Source organism: Seriola aureovittata, chromosome 23 (genome assembly GCF_021018895.1).
Source record: "Seriola aureovittata isolate HTS-2021-v1 ecotype China chromosome 23, ASM2101889v1, whole genome shotgun sequence".
Classification (NCBI taxonomy): Eukaryota; Metazoa; Chordata; class Actinopteri; order Carangiformes; family Carangidae; genus Seriola; species Seriola aureovittata.
Window position 1 is genome coordinate 7266992 of NC_079386.1, and position 19636 is coordinate 7286627.

General features: G+C 38.9%; 1 long non-coding RNA gene across 1 annotated transcript in view; it reads right to left on the reverse strand.

Annotated features, from left to right (window-relative positions):
• LOC130164123 (uncharacterized) overlaps nt 1-19636 on the reverse strand; it is a 63420-nt gene that overhangs the window by 34283 nt on the left and 9501 nt on the right. Inside the window, exon 2 of the long non-coding RNA XR_008826571.1 lies at nt 10151-10229. This is a non-coding gene — a long non-coding RNA (uncharacterized LOC130164123). The remainder of the gene's footprint in view (nt 1-10150; nt 10230-19636) is intronic.

A 19636-nucleotide genomic window follows, 5' to 3' on the forward strand; every position in this document is an offset into this window, starting at 1 on the left:
TAGGCAGAAAATGTTTCTTTGATTTTCTGTCATGTTTTTCCTTCTGACTGAATGTTATACTGTTATTTTGTTTTTGTTTGCTTTATTGATTATCAGTATGTTATTGAATTTTACTCAACTCTAACACAGGACACATTGATATGGTCACAAGGACAAATGAGTCTTCACTTTACATTGATTCCCAAAATGCAGACGGCTGTTTGAAGTGTATTTCATCTGTTGTCTGTAACTGTATAGTATGGCCACTGGAACCTGCTGTGATTATTCAGCATTCGTAGCGACAGGGTGTCTCAAGCTTCTGCATGCACTGTCTCAATATTTGAGGATGTTACCAAACATTATGCATGTTGGCAACTGTGAAATATATCAAACAATACCAATAGATTAAACGTATTTATTCATCCTCCTATGTATTATACTTTTAGATGTATGAACAAATTCTGACTTTCCACCACTTTCCAGGAATCTAGTTTAAGACTTCTTGTTGTGCATAATATTGTTATCCAAACAGATGCTGTGTTTTTTGATTCATACTGACAAGTCCAGGTTTGAGCATCTCTTGAGCTCTTCCATTTTCTCTGTGTGTTATACATATGGGAGAATATTTGTAGTGAGTAGAACATAGTTTAATTCGATCAAGATCAAGGTTTTGATCACATTCCTCTCACATTGGTGCAATGTGAAATATTCTATAAGACAACACTGAGGCAAAGCCCATTAAATCAGCAGGTTAAAGGGTTTCTTTGTAAAGATACTGGTGGTGGTTTGAAGGGGAAGAAGCTGCTGCTAAAACTGGAGAGGGAAATAAGTGTCTCATTTTCCCTGACACAGGCTCCTATTAGCACTTACAACATGCTAACGCCTACAGTGCAGGCACCGACAAAGGCGCTAAAAATAAATAACATGACATTAACACAACTTAGTCAGAACGCAAAACCACACACACCAATGCCCCTATAGCTAGGTGTCAAAACCCACTAATTATATCGTATTGTAAAGCCTTAGTTATGATGAAATACCTGTTAAACCTCACACCATGAAACACTTTAAGACATCTCACCTTCTCATTAATCCACGTTTGTACAACTTCAGCCAGACATGCTATCCTAGCCAAATTCCTCATCTGAATGAAATGAAATAAAACCACACACACGTACTGCTCACAGAGCTGCACTCTGACTGAGAGCTTTCAGATGAGGCTAGATTGGAGGTCTGCAGCTCTTACTAGAATCGATTTGGATTTCTAAATGAAGCCCAGATCTCAGCAGAATACAAAGATTATCTTTTTCACTGGGATCTGACAATTTTACCACTGATGTTAAAGGATGTCTGTATTAGCTGACAAAGATGCAACCCACCAGCGAGGTAGAAAGAACAACTTTCAAGAAGGCTGAATAATAAATCTTTGTCGTAAGAGCAGGCTTTAAAAAGAGCTAGTACAAAGTGAACTGCTGTTTCTCTCCTCAGTTGCTTGTACAGGTTGTTCAACACACAAGGTCTCCTTTGGTCTTCAGTCCAGACTGTGGATCAGACAGGAGGGCTCTGCCCTAAGACCTCAGAGGCTTGAAGGGAGTTTGACGGTTAGAAATGTAGCTAGGGGCTACAAAGTACATACCTTCAGAATAATCTGTAAAGCCAGTTACAGCACTATTAGCCTCTCCACACTGGCTGTTGTATAACACCAGACACAACCTGTGGAGCAGCATCCTGAAGGAGGACATTGCTTTTGAGTGAGACAGGGGAACACAGATGGTTCAGGTTTAGACAGCACAGCTGCACAACACTTTAAACTGGAAAGTCAAAACTTGCAGAAGTTGATACAACAGACAAAATGCTCCAGGCCCCAATGTAAATAACTTTTTTTGATAGTTCAGCTAGAACAGATTAAATGCCAAAGAATTGGACTAAGACATTAACCAGGCGGTGTTGGTATTTTTATTTCACAGTCGACTGGACAGATTTTGAGTGAATCTGTAGTTTATCTGTAGTAAGAAGTAAACACACTGAATTTTTCTTTAACATTTAAGCAAACATTAGATTTAACCTTAGATCTTTAGTTTTTCTAAGGTGCAGCAATGAAAAGATGCTAAAGGTAAGAGATCCAAGCGAGTAATGAAATTAATTAAAGAGAAACTGATCTATATCTCCTGGCACTGGTCCAAGTCCTACAACCCTGTATCATATCAATCTGCAAACTGTTTAATTGTCATCTTCTCTTCCTGTGTAAATCATATCTACTAATCTTCTAACTCATTTCTGCCTTCTTTGTACAGTACGTCTCATTCTTTTTTGGACTCTTTCACGCAGTTCAGTTGAGCTCTTTTCTTGGTTTTTCAGAAATGCAAATGTAATAGTTGAATTATCAGGACATTCTGACCCCTGTGCTCTCTCCCATTCGTCTTTCTAACACTGGTAATCTTAGAATTTAATCTTTTTCCTCACTGGTGAACTGCCGAAATGCCCACAGATGCCAAATGTTAAACATGTCACTATTAGTCAAGGATTTTTTGTGATCCTGAAAAGCAGGAGCCTTTCTCCAAGAACTTGGCATAATGCAGGCAGAGCCGTCTTTCATTGGCTCCCGTAGCTTTGGGTATCGTCTCTGTTGAAATATGGAGCACAGACTCACAGATCATTTGCCATCTGAATGTGGAAAAAGCATCAGATCTGGGTCACCATTAAAAATCTGATTTTCCACCCCTGCCTCCCTGCATTAGCTCAAGATAAGTCAGGGGCCTGAATACTAACAAATACCAATCCCTACTGCTTACACTCAGAGCTTCCCACGGCCACACAGCCACACACTCATCTGCATCAATAACAGGTAACATCCTCATTAGACGGGCTACTTCAGAAAACGTGGCGGCAACTTGACGATTGGGCAGTAAGCATTGAAAAGGCCTCTGCATTTTCCAAATACACCACACAGACATTTATTCACTTAATGAATGAAAAAATGGATGAATCATCTTTACATTGAGCTTTTTATAGTAGAGCTATCTCAAATACACAGTGAAACAGGCAACGCTGTCAAAGTAACAGGTCTGTGTAACATGAGGAAACTATGTCTCAGCTTCACACTGTAATTTTACACCTCAAAATGTCTTAGAGCACTTTTGTATATTTTGCCATTGATAATTGAGGGCGAGCTGCCCTAAGTGACAGGTGGGTGAGTGTATGCTTGCCACAAATCGGAACTCACCAAAGTCTCAGCTCCACACACCCCCCACCTCTGAGCCTATTTTTTGATTAGCTGAGAGTTAGGCGGAGTCAGAGTCACCAAGATGGTGATGGCAGAGCAGCACACTCTGAGCTATGTCAATGGCTAAAACATGAGGCCTAATTCTCCTTTACAGTAATTCAGTGGCATTAGAATATGCCAGAGGCACCAAAGTTTGGGCTTTTATGGCCAAAATACTTCTCCATGCCCCCACACCACCCTGACTGGCTACTTTTCCCAGTGGCTGGCTACACACACACATGCCTACAAACATGTTATATGCTCACATGTTCACTAACTGGCAAGAGCACACATACACATGGAAGGTTGTAGGCTAATATTGAAAGTGGCAAATTAAACACCCTCGTTAAGATAACCTCATGGCCCAGCAAATAAAACTGTAGGATGCAGGTCATTAGGATCTGTGCGTGTGTGTGTGCGTGTGTGCGTGTGTGTGTGTGTGTGTGTGTGTGTGTGTGTGTGTGTGTGTGTGTGTGCGTGTGTGTGTGTGCGCAAATGTTTGCATGATCATACTGAACAACTGAGTAAATCCACAAGGCAGTCCCTCTGACAGTCTGGTGTGTCAAGCTGGAATATTTCACACTTTACTCCCACTCTGAGACAAACGATCTCATACTAACAAAAACTGAAATCAGCAGCTGACTGTATTAAAACCCTATTATGCAATATTGCTGATATTAACAATGAATAATGGCTTACTTTAATGTGAAAAGGGTCACTTGTGGCAAACACACTGAAAATTAACATTCTACTCAACTGGAGCTGTGTGCAGCTTTTAGCCACATGTAGCCCATTGTTTTGTATTTCTGGCTGGCACATAAATCGTATAGTTGAGCTGTAAGCAACCCTGTAGATAAAATCATTAGCAGCCATTTCCAGTACAAAATGCTTAACACACACATACACTCATACACTACTTGACCAGAGATGGAGTGGTTTGGCTTGTGGCAAGCCACAGACTGATTTTTAGATTTTCGTACATACATTTGTCAAGTGGGCAGAAACACATTTGCTGAATGGGCAAGTAAGCAGTGAAATTGTGAACTCTTTAGCAATAAAGAATTTGATGACAGTGTTTCTTTCTGAGTCAGAAATTACTTAATGCAACTGTAAGTAAATTATTTAGAATTTAACAGTGGCTGCTAACTTTTTTATCCGTCATACCATGACTCTGTAAACTTTGGGAAAAGAAGGCAGCTATAGGTAACATGTCATCCAAAATAACCCACAAATTGCATAATTTGCCATTTCCCTACAGACAACACACAGAACAAGCACTTTTTCTGATCTATGATAAATCATACTATTTCTACTTTTCTCCTGACCCACTTCACAAGACCAGAAACCCTGAACATGTTGCTGTACATACACATCATATAAGTACTTCAACTGCAAATGAATTTCAAGGAGAAGTGAAAGTTTTCTGTTTAATAGTATGATCAGAAAAATTATGGCGGAGTTAAAGTTAGTTGAAGGGGTTAATAAAAATTTTGAAATAAATGGGGATATCAATTCAATTTTAATTTCTGCAACTCCTTCAGTCTGCATTACCTTTTTGAATGAGCTAGCTGCTTTTACTGTATGTGTTTTACATTGTGCTTGTGTGTTTTTTGTGCTTTAGTCCCACTTAATCTGACCTTCTCTTCCTGCCCTCCTACACAGATACATCTCAGCACACAATGACAACACACTGAGCTATTCATTCACCATCACTACAATACAGCTATTCATTCCAAATCATTAAAAGCACAGCTATTCATTCGCCAGCGTTAAATTATAATAAATACATTTCAACCACATATCTCTGAATTTCTGGATATAAAATACCTTCCATATCTGCCATTTAAAGCAACATCTTTCCACAGGTTTGTTGGTATAAAGATTTGTGTAAATTAAGGAGAAATAAGGATCGAACTATTGACTTTAACAACACTTCCTTTATGGTGAGATGACGACTGACACAGGATATTTTATGAGAAAAGACTCAAGGTCTCAACAGTGCCGATTAAACCTCAAAGTGTTTTCTGCTCTTAATCATTTAAAGGTTTAACTTCTCAACAAGGTTCTGCTAATGTAAAATGCCTACAACAGTGTTTGCAGGTAATTATTGAGATGTTTGTGTACACCAGTCTCTTATTCAATGACTTACTCCCAGAGTTTCTTGTGAGCAGTCCTGTATCAATGCAACAACAGTTCAGAGTTGATGCCTTTAAAGCTGTAAGCAGATCCGTCTTTCCTCACCCTTCCTGTCATTTCAAACGTTTATGCTCATTAAGTAAGGAATAATCCATGACCAGGTATCTGTTCAAAAACTTAAATGCACACCTTGAAGTGTATTATCCTGATTTCTTTTGAGTAAGAAGATTCACTTACTTTTATTATACCTTTTGGATAAAATCATTATGACACAAAACTTTGGCATTCACAAAGCTATATAAGGGGTAATTCAGCAATTTAGTACCATATCTACATAAAGTTGGAGGATTCACAAAAGACAGATTTTAACAGAACGGTCAAAATCAAAAAAGCAGAGGTCAAGATATTCTGACTATTAGTTTAGAACATTTTCAATAATGCAACACAACAGCGTTGTTTTGTTCAGCCCATGAGGCCTGGTGAATGCCAACGTCTCTCAAATGTCCCCAGCTCATGCTGAGATAACCTTGATGACACAGCTATGACGTAATCAGGGTTATTTCCTCCGTCATGAAATAAACTATCAAACTGCAGACGAGAAGAGGATATCGGCGGGAAAACTGTTGATACTGTAGCTAAATCCACATATAAGACTTAAACTTAAACCATCAGAATAATGTGAAAGTGACATAAACACTGGACATAGAGGTAAGAGCAGAAGACTGTAACAAATCACTTTATTTATAAAAACTAAAAAAAAAGCCTAAAGGAGAAAAGTGCACACGCTATTTAGAAAGTAACGAGTGGATCTGATACATGCCATGAACTCTTAACTGACTGCCTGAAATGGTTAAAAAAGCTACCAAAGAACATAGGTAATCTTTCCCCTTGCCTCCTTTAATGACAGCAGAAATCTCATGATAATAAGTAATAGTTTGCAATGAAATGAAGGTGGCCACGAGGTGGACTTACATTCAAACACGACAAGGAATCACAACTTTTACCAAACCCCGAAATCTCAAAAGTCTTTAAAACAACTTAAATAGTCTGACTATGACCCGTCCCCAAACAAGGCAAAGAATAACATTGTTAGCAGGTGGTAGCGTGGAAAGACACCTCAGTTCCACGCAATTTCCCGCAGGCTGTTTAGAAAAAGGTTCACTGTGTTGCAGTAGTCCAGTGAGGGTCCACAACATCATCCACAGAACAGAATCCTCAGTAGAGTCTCCTGGAAATCCCTGTGTCACCGAACCCAGCAAAAGACAACTGCTTCACCTGTCTGCGCACTAAGCTGTACATATAGAGTGTTATTTATTATGTGAATACATTATTATTTTCATTTCACATAATAAATAACACTCTATATGTACAGCATTTCAAAAATGTGAGGGAAAATAATGAACAAAAGCCATGTTCACCAGCACAACTGCCATGCACAGAGCTGAATCTTACCTGTCCACCTGTGGGAACACTCAGCAGGGGTACAGACTCAGTGTTCAGTTCAGTGGCATTAGAGTGATATCATGGCTGCTTGCATATAACATTGGACATATTCCAGTGCGCAATGGAGCAAATGCCGTTGGATTAAAATTATCATCTCAATGTTTGAAGGAGTCTCTCCAAGAAAATAATGGCCTGTACACAATCTAAGTATTTTACATAAGCCTATAAGCCATAAAATTCATGAAACATGTATTCAATGCTATACACAAAGCATAAAAGGAACTCTTCAGTTTTCTAAGTACCTATGAGAAGAGTGACAGTTATTTTTTATTAGAAATGATCAACCAATCAAAGTATTTATTCAATATGTCTCTCTGGGTTCATGAACCACTCTTGAACCAGACACTCATTTTATAGCTCATGGAAATCAGAAACAGGGAATCCAACAGCTAAAATGCACCTACTGTAAAAACAAGACAATTACACTGAAGCCTTTAAACAAACCTTTAAGCACCGAAACCCAACATGTATTAATATTGCAGACATATGTCTAGAAAAGTAAAGGCTGGAATCCAAAGTATTTACACAGTGGCACTTGAGGCAGCTAGTGCAGTGTAACACTTTGGGGAAATACCTGCTCTGAAAGTGAACAGAGCAGAAAGTGTTCTCAAAAACAATCCCATGCACTGAGACAGTGACGATGGCAGTGTTTTCTTCGTCCTAGCTTATGGGCATTTCACTGAAAAGGCTTCAACACCTACAACCAAATGCCACACACGTCTCGATTTTCCTCAATATTTACGAACCTTTTTACATTTTAGAGGATTATACATTTACATTCTGTGGTAAATCCATTCCAAAGATGCTATTAAATCAAGAAGGCCTGTAGCAAACAGCATCAATATTGAGGCAGTGTTGTGTTACCATGTTCATATTTGATTGCTAGTGTACCTCAGGGAGTCTGGCACTTACGCAAAACAAAACATACAGGGCTAATGTCTAACGAATTATAGAAGTGTTATTTCTGTCTCACAGGCATCAAGTATTTTCTCATCGTCTCTGGAGTTGACTAAACGCTGCCATCACCGCTACAAACAAACCTCTCCTATCAGTGGGTGTATACAGTTCACAATCTTTCTGACATTCTGTACATGTTTGTATACGATTTATTGACAAAAGATTTCATAACAGTAGAAACAAGTTTCTCATGAAAGTATACTTTATTTTGTTTGTAATCATCTCTGTATCACTACTGAAAGCTGGTCTCCTTTAGCCTCTGTTCATCTCTCAATACACCCACTGTATTCCTCATCTTTTTTTTCTTATCTGCAGTTTGTGTGTGTGTGCTGGAAACAAAGCTAGCCGCTCTTTTTGCCAGACAACAGAAGATAGAGAGGCATGAGAGGCAGCGGCTTCATGAAAGTGGAAAACTGAGGCTGGAGAAAAAGGGGAAAGAGACTACAATGTGAAGAGTGGCGAGTGAGGGAGGGAAGCATGTGATTGATGAGCAGTAGGAAGAGGAGAGGCGATCAGGCCATCACACACACACACACACGTTGTGTGTGTGTGTGTGAGTGAGTGAGAGAGAGAGAGCTCCCCCGGTGGTGGGGCTTTATTCTGAATCTGTTACCATGTCTCACCTCACACATACACTAGCTCAATAACGCACAATCAAAAATGCTCTCCCTCACTGTTTATTGAAACACGGACACAGGCACACTGATATTTTTCCTGAAATGCCTTTTCACAGCCAGCTGTCCCTTGGTAACTAGCAAGGACACTGCTAACACACTGCACTCACGCCTCCACCTACCTGCCCCCCCCCACACACACATACAGACTCTCTCTATTGTGCTGAAATGCCTCCCTATAGCCAGATGTTTATTTGCATATAACACAACAAGCAAAGGCATCAAAAGTGTGTGTGAGCTCTGTAAGTGTGTGTTTGAGCAAGAAAGCATTCCAAAAAATAATTTAAGGAAATGGGTTGTTACAGGATAATAAACATAATTCATGAATATCATAAAGCTAGTAGCTGTGTGCTTTATGCGTCAGACATAATTCTGCAATGGCAATGTTTTATTTTATTTTCATTTTAACTTGTGGCTAACATGGATTTTTTCACACCTACCATATAATTATATATTATGCCTGTCATTAACAACGACAGGCATAAAGCAATCCAGCTGTAAATGTCAACTTCTCAGCAGAAAACTTTCGTTTGACTAAAACGACTAGTAAGAGGACATTGCACTGTAGAATTTGTTGTTTTCCAATTTTTAGCACTGGGACTCGCATAATTTTCCTGCCTGGCAGAAGTGATTCGTCAGGCAGTTTAGGCTTATCTAACAAAAATCTCATCCTTTGAGCCCGGTAGCCCACAAACTTGCAGTCTGCCTTGTGATACATTGCCCTGGGAATACTTTAACAACACAACGCAGCTTAAAAACTTTTCTTCATTTTCACTAGATTTACTTGGGGACTGGGACTAATCTTCCCCGGACACTTTTTTTTTGGTTTTGTACCCAAACTTTGGAAAAAAAAAAAAAAAAAAAAAAAACTTTGTGAGATCAGCTTCAGCAACTGTTGAGGTTTGCCTGCCAGAGATGCCACGCGAGAGGGGTTATCCCGTTGGCTTCCTAGTGCCAGGGAAGATCAACAGAGCACAGATAAGTGCTATCGTTGTTGAATTACACCCAGCTAGAAAACAAACAGAGCACGAGTCCCTTGTCAAACACAGAGCAAGGAGGAGAAGGGTGGAGAGGATGTGCGATAAACCCCCTGAAATCCAGACTGGAACCATGCAACAGCCATACTAGATGTATTCCAATGACAGCAATCCACTGATGCAGAATACATCCAGTTAGAATGGATGTGGGCATGAAGCCCCAGTCAGCCACTGGGTTGGAAGTGATACTACAGCTACTATAAAAGCCACAGCCGGGGAATTTTCTTGACATGGGTACTTAAATGTTATAAGCCCATTCTTAAACTGCCGATCTGGAAGGTCCTGCCCTGGGTCTTGAATATATCAAACCACACTGCTGCTGCTGGCCAGTTACCTTCCTCTATGTGGTCACTAATCACCGTTGAAAAAGCAAGAGATGTGGTTCAAATAGATTCATTTTCGGCAGACAGGTTCCATCAGTCTGTGTCAGTATTGATAAAAATTTATTTCAGGAAGGATAATGTCTTATCTTTACAGTCTCAAATGCCATTTTTTGGCTCAATGTTGTACTATGGATCAGGTAACTGATTACACCATAGAAACATTTATTTCTGCCTGTTACCCTTTTTTTTTTTTTGAAAAGGAATGAGAGCGGCGCTCACCACATGCTGTTATCCTTTGTATCAGGGCCTGTTTGAACAGCTTGTCCCTGATGAGCATGTCTGTTGGCAGCCAGGTGCACTGAAGAGTTGAATGCATAAAACAAAACACAGAATAGGAATGAAAATTAAGCCAGTATAAAACATTACTGAAGCTTTCTCTTTTCATGATGTAAACAACTAAGGTGAAACATTCATCTATCATCTATTTCTCCTATTAGATGTGAGAGAAGATGTAGATAAAGCAAAGCAGTTAAAATAGTAATTTTTTTTATTGCTTTCAGACGGATGAATCTAAATCTAGTTTCAAATCCACTTATTGCATCAGAATAACCCCAAATCCTTTTAGCTTTCAACATTTGAAAAATAAGTTGTAAATAACTGCAACATAGATTAGATCTCTAACTGTCTTTTGTTTCCTGAGAAATTAGAAACAGTAGAGTTTTTATTGGCAGCCAAATTAATTTTAACAACCTGTAGCTACATAGAATGTGAAAATGAGATGTGCAGCTGAAGCAGAAAAACTGTTGGATAACTGTATCTGACACATTGAAAATAACTGATTTTGCCCACTTACTTTTACATCTTATTTTTCATGATCTACTTGATCTAAATACTGGATGTCCTGATGCAGACTTATTAAGATGAGAAGTATAACATTTTGATTACTGCATGATATGGATAAAAATTTATCTGGGAGATTGTGAAATTGATATGACAGAACAGCCAGATTATTAATATATAATAGCAGTGTTGGTCTCTTCGGACTGCAAAGCCACAGTCACTTGAGTTTGTGGATTAATGTCTATTTTCTCTGACAAATAATCTTTGTCTTTAATACAAATACTGGTTTGCAAAGAGCACAGTCACCAGACACTAAAAGTTTGAATTTAGCCATGAAAGAACCAGCGTTTGTTAGCTTATGTATCTGTGATGTTTGTCATTTAACCAATGAAAGTTTTCTATATTGCTCTTTGTTAATAAAAGAGGCAGGAGAGATACAGAGTTTGATAAGAGAGTCGATGGTTTTTAACTTAGGGAATCTGGATAGTTTGCCAACCAGGAAAAGGATACAAAATGAAGCCAAGCCAGCCATGGAAAGCCAACACTAAAGAACACAGGTTTCAAATGTATGTACAAGTATGAATACATTTTAAGTATAGTACAAGTATGAATGAGCATGAACTCCTTTCACTGGCTTGCTGAAGTGGATTTTAACAGAGATGCAATCGCTTAGTCAGTAACTATACATCTCTGAACTAAACAAAACAAAACCAATCACCAGGCATTCATAATTTAAATCTCTACTATATAAAAGGGCCTGAAAACTAAATGTGTGTGTGTGTAATACAAATCATTGGAAAAGCACAAAGAGTGTCTTAGTAAGGTGTTGGGCCAGCAACAGAAAAAACAACTATAAATGTTTATGGTCCTCTGTCGGTGGCATGAACACTACTCTTCCCAAGCATATTCCCTCATTTGGTGTTAATAATAGAGGTGGAGAGCGCCGTCTGAAATCAGTTCAATCAGGGTGACATCAGGTGACTGAACACCACAACAATATGATTCACATCATTTTAAAAGTGAAACTATTGAGTTGACCCTCAAGCCTGTGTGGATGTACATCCGTTATATTTCTCCTTTGATTTATTCAGGGTTTTTCTTTAAATTTGTCACCCACGTGCATGTCCCACATTTAGTAAAGCCTCCCCCTCGTTTGTCCTTCAGTTGGACCTGGCATTTTCCAAACTGAGTCTTAAGGGGCGTCACTCTAACCCTTCATAAATGAGATGCAGGGGGGGGACAATTTAAGGCGGCCTTAGCTCTCCTGACAGCCTGCTTGTTACAGTTGTCAGCTATCTGAGGTAGTTTGACACCTGTAATTTCAGTTGCTACGCTTTTCAGCCAATTTCCGTTGGCAGGGCTCATACTGACCAGCCAAGCAAACAGGGAAAAAGTGACAACTGACTTGACCACTGAGTTGTGTAAAAGTGGTATCATCAACTTAATACACACCCTGAAGGAGTTTCACCTCTTGAGAAAAACACACATCTGTCAGCTCAAGGCAACATTACTTGAATCGGATTTTAGCGAGTTTTCAGTTAATCTTTCAATGTTGTTAGTTTACAAGCCAGTCCATCCGCACAGTTAAGAAGTTGTCACTTGAAGAAAGGAATTTGTAAGACACACAGAAAGAGATCTTCAAACTGCTCATGTGTCTTGCCTGCTGTGAGGGGGCTGTTTCAGCTTGTGGTTCGGCAGCGAATTGAGTCTTTAGTTTAGACTCAGCAGTGCGTGCAGTGTGTATAGTTTGTTAAGGCCCTGGCCAGGCACTGAAGTGCACTTAATGCTGTTAAGTTGAGCTCAGTAGTGCGTGTCCTGCAGTATGTTGAATGTCTAACATACTGGAGGCGAAGCTCCAAGTATAATATGGCCAGGCAATTATACAGCAAGTTAATATGCTTGAGTCTAAGCATCACTCACTTTTGCCTGTTTTCATTTCTCTGTGTGTGTGCGCATGTGAGTGTGTGTGACCATCCTATGACCTATTCGCTTCCTCCGCAAGAAACCATGGCTGTGTGTGTTTGTGTGCAAACCTAAACATGCTTATTGCTCCTGCCATTTTAGTTCAGCGTGGCCGTGTGTGTGCAGAGGCATATGTGCATGCAGCTTTAATAAGCGCTGTAATGAAAGGGGACAGTTTGCTGTTGCCGTGGTAATGAAGCAGTGGAGCGTTGCCAGGCACGACGACAGAGATGGAACAGAACTGTATTACTGCATCGTCTTGGAAACACAAACAGTAGACAGGGATGTGATGTTTGGATTGGGGCAGACAGAGACAGATGGATGGACAGATTGCCGGAAAGACAGATAGAAAAAAAGAGAAGTACATGATGCAAAAGACAGATACAAGAGACAGGTGGACAGATGCAGTGCAAAACACCTTTGTATGTCAAAATAGAGGTCTGTGTGTATGTGTGAGAGACACAGAGAGAGAGACTAACGGATGGTCTTGTCTATAAAGCCAGAGGTGTACAAGGGGGAGGGAGATGTTTGTGTTGCAAGGGGGGACATGGACAGTGTGATGTGATCGATCTGACTGGGCCGATGTCCCCCGAAGATAGAGAGAGAGAGAGAGAGAGATTCAGATAGATGAACAGACACAGAGATGCAGAAGAGGAAGGGTTGACCGACAGATAGATCAAGAGAGAGGATTGCAGAGAGGCGACAGATGGATAGAGTGAGACGATAAGGAGAGATAGGACAGACAGCAAGATTAATACAGAGTTGGATGGTGAAATAATTTGGATGAGGAGAGGTCAGGCTGGGTCGATGAAGAGAGATATGCCCAGAGCTCCTCTGTTCAACATTTATGCTTTTTTGAAGAAAAACATGCAGAGTCTATAGATGATTTTCTTATGACCTTGCAGCAGGTCATTCCGTGTCAAATCAGACAGATTCCAGAAAAGAGGCTGCAGCAACATCTAAGATTTTGTTCAACATTTATCTATATAATACCAATGTTTTTGGCCCTTGATATGTTTTTAATTTTTACACTAAAACACCTTATCTAAAAGGCCATGTTTGGGTATTAATATCTTGAAAAGTATTATTTATAGCCTCACTAAACATTGTAAGATGGAAGACAAACATGTTCTCAGTATGACTGATTCATTAAGGTTTGCACTGCGATTTGATTTTGTATAGGGCCCAAAATTTGGAAACAAGTGCAAAATTTCTTCAAATAAAGTCTTTTGCACCCATGTTTGGAGGTCTCTACCAAACATGGACATACAGAGATTAAGACATAAAGAGATTCAGATTAAAACAAGGTGTGTTAGTCATTTGTATAGGACCAAAATGGTTTGTGGGGTAGCTAAAAGGAACATGAAAATCTATGTGGGAATAACTTAATGTATGGTCATTGAGTTTACACAGTGCCAATGTCCTTCCCTGTTCCCCTCATAGATAAATACACATAATTAAAGGCATTGTTTTACCTCTAGGAAAAAAACATCCATAATGAAGAAGCAGGGTCCTCCCTTATTATCTCTACTCATGTGTGTCCCAGCCTCTGAAATATTATTACTATATTCTTACTATAGGTCATTAATGCAATAAGGATGCCACAGTGTGGAAATTATCCCATGGGGTAATAAATTTGTGACACTGGTGTTACCGATTATGCCAGACATTTTACAAGAAAAGACTTGTTGGCTCAATATCTGTAGGTTACAGGTGATGCCTACAGATGCTGCCACCTTCATGAGGCAAGGGCTATAGCTTGCCTCAATAATGTTATCAGGTTTCCTCTTGGCATTGGCCTTAAATCTGAAATACTGCCAAATAGGGGCTTTTGCTTTTCACTTCTTGTAGGTCAACTCTCATAAGAGAAAAAAAGCATCAACTCTGACAGATGCTATAATAAATGGACTGGTTGAGTTTTATATTGCATATTCAAAAAAAATATATACTTTTATAGCTTTATTGAAAATTATGTTCTAGATTTTACAAGTGATTAAAACTTGAACCATATAAGTTGAACAACAGGACTGAACAGGCTACATGCTTGACGTTTTCTTGAGAAGTGGAATCCCTCTTTAATTACTCACTGATTCTTGGCTACGAACTGCTCAAAGGCCACTGCAATATCTTCATGCCAGTGAATATTGACACAATTCCAAACTCAAATGCCATACATACTGAAAACATGTTTATGCTTTATTTCTTACCACTACTATGGCACAGGAATTCAGTAATCATGGATATACTGAGACAAAAAAATGTGATTTCTAAAAAGGATGTTTTTCTGCCAAAGGTAAAATATCTCTAAAATCTGTCTATTTTATATGAAGGAAAAATGGAAGGACATTGGCACTTTGTGCCCTTAATAACCATACATCAAGCAATTACAATGTACCTTTTGATTTTCCTACTAGCTACCCCACATACATTTTGTTCCAATGAAAATGATTTAAAAAATATGCTACAATGCCATGTTTTAATCATAATATCTTCATGTGAATTAGTGATAGAGATATCAAACATTGACACATAATTAGTAGAAGTTTGTATTTTCATAAAGATTTCCATTATATTGTTGCAAAACTAGGGCCATACAAAAATAAAATGGCATGCAGTGCCAGTGTTAATGTTTTCAGCACACAGAAAACACGTTTGTCTTCTATCCTATAAAGTGTGTTGAGACTTGTCAAGATATTAATGGCCAAATATGGCTTCCAAGATAAGGTGCTTTTTTATTTTATAGGCCTTGGTTCATTCATCATTCATGATATAGACAAGGTTTAAAGAACATTAGAAACACTACTGCAACAACATTATCTGATTTGACACAGAATGTAGTTATGAGTAAGTCTCTTCTGAAGCCAGTGACAATTTAGAGAATCTGCTGTCAGTCCACTGATGTTGAAAGACAGAGGGTCACATTTCATGGTTCAGATGTGTTTGCACCTCTGAGGAGGAAAGGTCATTTGGCTGTAAACACTCAAAAGAAAAGGACAGAGGAGAATAGTTTCAGTAATGTCTTCCTTCACGATTTCTCCTTCAGTTCTGTACTTTAACAATGTTTTTGCTGTTGACGTCCAGTCTAGGTTTTTCTTCCAGTCCCTAAACCTTGTCTTCATCATCGTCTCTCACATAAAAGGCCACTTCCTTTTACAGCTGCTGTAACAGAGATAACTGGACATTCTCTAGGTCTAAAATTGTCATTTACAGCCCAATGTTTATGTTTACCAGTATTAAAGTTTCTACATAAAAACATTTTTCCATCATTTAGAGATTGCTATGTTTATTCTGTGACAAAGCAGGCACTGAAATATTAGTCACATAACTGATTAGTCAATCAACACAAAATTCTGATAATTGAGTAATCTTCATATTTTACAAAAGAAAATGCCAATTGTTGTTTATAAGTGCTTCGATTGGCTGTGCTAATCCATTTTATTTGATTGTTAATTAAACCTCTTAGAATTGTTGTTTGGAAAAAAGAAGCAATTTGAAGATGTCAACTTTGTCTCTGGGACCATGCCTTTCTCACGATTTTCTGTCATTTTGACTAAATGATTACTGAATGAATAAAGAACTAAAAAGATTCACATATGAATGAAAAATGAAAAATAATTGTAAGTTGCAGTGCTAACTGCACCTAAAAACAAGCATAAGAAGGAGAGAAATCAGCTGTCTCGTTTGTATTCTAAGGAGACTGGGTATTTCCTGTTACTTCAGCAGTCAGTTTTCTTGGCACCAGCTTCTAGCAGCCAGAAAAGAAGTACTTCAACATTTATTTTCACAAGCTGTGCAACACAAGCTAGCGTGGCACTGATCAGACAGAATCTGAGGGAGCCTTCTGAGGACTAATGATGAATTTTCAAAATGTGTACAAATAAATTCTCAATATGCTTCAGCTGCTGGGTCAAATCAAAGTACACTAGTGGACTGAAGTCCAACACAGAAAACATGGAGTAAGGCCATCCCACTCCCATCATCTCACTGTGCTGTGTATTACTGTGGGGTGAGCTGCAGGGTTTGTGTGTCAGTGTGTGGATTTCAGTGCTTCTGAAGTGTGTGTGTTGTATTTCTCTGATGTCATAGACTATATGCTGATGTGAGTGTGTTGCTTCTGCTATATGTCTGTCAGCGATGCCATAACGAGGCTGTTTACTTGTTTTTCCTGTTCATGTGTATTGGCTGTGTGTTTGTTTTTCTTTAAGTGTAGCATTTTTGCTCTTGCTCATTTGCGATGTGTGCATGTGGCATCCCAGCTACTACATCTAGAAGTGTGTGTGTGTGTGTGTGTGTGTGTGTGTGTGTGTTTGTGTGATATCTGTGGAGTCCTGTCTTAAGTGTGTGTAGCACGTATTTGCATATGTGTGCATATTAATATCGTTAAAATCTAAGACCGACAAACAGCGAGTAGCTTCACACCATCCTTCTCTCACACTTTGATCTGCCATACTCAAAAAAAGAGATGATTTTTCAACATACTTGCTTTGCCCTGACCTACATCTCTTCACTCTCTTTAGCTTTATGGGCATGACACACATGAATCAAACGTAAAAATCAAGTGCAGAGTTTACCGACTTCACCATGAGTGGATGCCTGACTCGACCACTCAGAACTAAATGGATCGCATGACTGAAGAATACAGACAAAATCAGGAGGAGTCATTTACTTGAGGTGGACAAAAAGACAGTAAAGGAATATTTGTAGCATGTTCTCACTTCACATGCCTCTGTGAAATTGCACTGTTTGGTGTGGTCTGTTTGCATTTGGCCACCTCCTGCAACACTTTTGCCCTCAGACCAGTTGGTTGTAAATCAGAAAAGAAAATGACACAACAATGTACCAAGTCACACATCCACCAACTTGGTTGTAGTCAAGTTTTTAAAGGATTTTCTTTCTCTGATTGTGCCTCTGAGGCTGTGCTCTCTCCCTGGCTGTGATAGCTTCACTAGGCTGGTGATTACCTGCGAAGGCTGCTGTCTGAAAGGCTCCGCTCATAGGTCAAGCTAGCTGTCAGATTGACGACAGTATCTATCTAAGATCTTTACAGACATGGTTGCATGAAAGCAACCATTTATGCAGAATAAAAGCATATACATTTGGTCATAATTTTGTAGTAAAATAAATTCAAACACGTTATAAAATAATTTAATGCTTCTTCTGTTTTGCAGCTACATTTATTAGATTTATATTAATTTCAATTTATTGAAATTGTTCTTGATGAGTGCATAAGTCTGACTAAACCATAAAGTCATTACATAAAATCAATCAACAAATTTATTATATAAAATTGTTTAACTGACATCACAAATGAAATCCAAATGTAAGTTCAGTAGCTTAGGAGGTTAAATTCATCACTGCATCATCATGAATTGGAAACACTGGTAATAACATTTTACAACTTTTCCAGATGTCCCAGTTAATTCTACTACTGCTTGTTTTTTTTCCTGTATATCTGATATGAGTCCAAAGAGTGGCTGCAATTGTTCACACACACACACACACACACACACACACACACCACACACACACACACACACACACACACACACACACACACACACACACACGGGAGAGCTGTATATTCTTACAGGAGAGAACAGGTGGGTGTTATTGTCTGAATCATTAACCCATATCCCACACTATCCTCCTGGCATACATTATATTAGCATTTGCAACCTCAGTTTCTTTCAAGGACAATAAACATCTGCAAGAATTTGCTCACTTAGAAGAACCAACCTCCCCATCCATGGAAGTGCAGATATAATATGCACTCATCTTCTGAAACACAGAAACAGCACCTCACAAACCATTATACCACCATCTGGCAACACTTTGCTTATTCCATGTTAAAAAGCTAACTGAAAAATGTAAGACAGTGTGAGTAGGAGTTTGTTTTAGATTAATAAACTCAATTATTGTCTCTGCGCCTCCTTTACTTTTACAGAGCAAAAACAATATCTTTCCTCGAAATTATTCATGCCCTCCTATTAATTGGCGTCCCTCACTGCTTCCACAAGGGTTAATAGACTGATGAGATTAAGAAGAGAGAGGAGGGATAATTATTTGTGCCAGTGTTCATCTGTAACTTACTCATATGCTTAAAAAATCCTAAATGATACAACTGATTCATTGTTTCCCCTACCATTTTATTTTTGTCAGGGAGGATTGAGACAACTACAACACAACAATTATCCACTGAGACAGAATAAAATTATGTGAATCTACCAAAAACTCACTGAGGACCACCTGGTTGCACCATTCACTGTATATACTTCACTTCCACAGCATCACTGCCTCTTATATCAATGTCTGTTGACAGAATAAAGTGATTTTTACTGCACCCCTGGTCATGTGAGCACATCTTTACATTCATGACAGCGGTAACAGTAAGGTGAAATCATTTCCCCTTCATTGTTACACTATGTTGCACCATCGTGATTGACTATTGCTGCAAGGTCAGTTATTCCTTAAGTGCTTTTGTTGTAATCTCAGCATTCACCTCTGGAGCTGCATGGTGCAACCTGAAGCACAGAGACATACTGTATGTGAGATTGTGCAATGTCAAAAAACATTTTACTGTGTTGGAGCTTCTGCAGATAAAACACTAACTAAAGGATATTTTGTGTAACAGAATGTTAGTTTCTTATTCTCTGTGAAAAACCCCATTGAAACTTTTAATTAGTATGTGTGTATGATAAAAGGGGTTTAATCTCAAATATATCAGCAGTGCAGCTCATCAAAAGGAAATAAAAAGCTGAACAATCTCCACTGGCCTTTGAAGCAGCATGGTGTAACCTGAAGTGCAGAGGGGTGTCTGCCTGATTCAACATTAAAAAGGAATGCTTGTTGCATTTCAGTGCTGATGTCTCAACTTGAATCCCTGGACTGCCAGGTCAGGAAACATAAAAATTACAGCACTGTAGGAGGAATTATTTCCATTTGACAAGTTTTTACTAGGCCACT